Here is a 2,013-nt window from a genome sequence, read left to right on the forward strand (position 1 = left end):
TTTTTTTTTTTTTTAAGGAAGAAATATTACAAAATTATGTGAATTTAGAACTTCTGGAAGTAAATACTATATTGCTTCCAACTCTAGGACATAATCACTGAGAGATTTTTTTCTGGAAATATGCTTCCCAAAAGATCTGACATACTGAAAATCAGTTAAAAGAAATCTGCTAAAGTAATTAAAAATTAATCAATAAGATATCTGCAAGCAAGAAGTCTTCCTTATTCTCTACCTGAGTTGATTTAATCTAATGATTTCATATTCTTCCGCAGCCACAAATAAGAAATTTATTAATCTTTTAAAAGAGTTGAAAGGGAACTGAGAAGGCTTCTATCCCAAGTACATATTCAGTGTAGAATCTTGAGAATAGCTTGCTTCAGAGGGAACCATTTTGGCTTTTGCTTGAATAAAAAATTCCCTTCTTATCCCACCTTTTGGATACCCTTAATTGTTAAAAAGTTCTTTTATTGGATTAAAATTAGCTTCTCTGTAATTTCTTTCTAGATTTGCCATCTTTTACTACAAAAAAACAAAAACCAACAAAAAACCCTTTCTTGAAGAGGACCCACCCTTCATCTCGTATCCCACTAAACCTTCACTTTTCTAGATTAAACATTGCCTTGTTTTAGGAAGCACTGTAATTTGGTAGAAAGCATGGATGGAGAAGTGAGGAGGTTAGTGTTCTACTTCTGCCTCTTGCATGACAAGTCGGCAGACTTGGTATGAGCCACTTCATCACTCTGGGCCTCAGTTTTTTTTTTGCAGTATGAGGAAGTTGGACTCAAATGACCTCTAAGATTGCTTTCAACACCAGATTCTGGATTCTTTTCAGCCCCTGCTTGTGTTAAATGGTTTGATTTGTCATCTTTTGTCTGCCCTCTTGTGGACACTGTCTTGGGAAGAAAAATATTTCATTACTCAAAGAACAATATAATGGCCACCATTCCTCCCCCTACCTCAATAAAAAATTCACTTATATCAAACTGTTTTCATTTATTCATGTCCTTTTCTGGTCCTCATTCATGAATTTACATAAGTAATTTTACATGATTGAATCAGATCAAGGATATAATTTTATACTGTTTTTTCCCTTCACGGAATCATGAGCATTTATACATATTACTATGAAATCTTCATATGTATGTATTTTATTGAGGTGTAATTCACATGCCATAAAACTCGCCTTTTTAAAGTATACTATTTTGTGAGTTTTAGTATATTCATAAGGTTGTGCAAACATCAACGCTATCTAATTTCAGACCGTTTTTACCAACCCCAAAAGTAACCCACACCCATTTACAATCACTCTCCATTTTTTCCTCTCCCCAACTCCCAGCAACTACTAATCTACTTTTTGTCTCTGTAGATTTGCCTATCTTGGACATTTTATGTAAATGGATCATACAATGTCTCCTTTTGGACATTTTGCCTATCCTGGACATTTTATGTAAATGGAATCATACAATGTCTTCTTCCAGTCATAATGTCTTCAAGATTCATCCATTTGTAGCGTGCATTATCACATTTTTTTTCAAATGTCACATCATTTATATTTTAATACTGTATAATATGTCTCCCCCTTGTTTGTGAGACATTTAGGCTATTAATATATTTTTTGTTGTTATATAGTGCTACATCAATATCTTCATGTTTCTAATTCATCTATTCTCTTGAATTATTTCAGAATAAATTCTCGTGGGTGGGATTACTGGGTCAAAAGGTATGAACATTTTTATGGCTCTTGTCAATATTGCTCTTAAATTGTGGTACCCAGAACTAAATGCAATTCTCAGATGTGTTCAGACAGAACAGGGTACTATAGGGTTATTAAGTTCTCAAGGTCTAGACAATATATCATCCTTTAAATCAAGCAGCCTAAGAATTTATTAGCTTTTTTTGGTTGCTCATTGAGCTTATAGCCAATAAGGCCCTTAGATCTTTTCCTAGGCATTGTGTCTTAAAGCTATGTTTGCATTTACTCTGACCCAGGGGCTTTTGAGGACTCCCCCCCAC

The sequence above is a fragment of the Pteropus vampyrus genome, unplaced genomic scaffold, assembly GCF_000151845.1.
Source record: "Pteropus vampyrus isolate Shadow unplaced genomic scaffold, Pvam_2.0 Scaffold140, whole genome shotgun sequence".
In the NCBI taxonomy this organism is placed as follows: domain Eukaryota; kingdom Metazoa; phylum Chordata; class Mammalia; order Chiroptera; family Pteropodidae; genus Pteropus; species Pteropus vampyrus.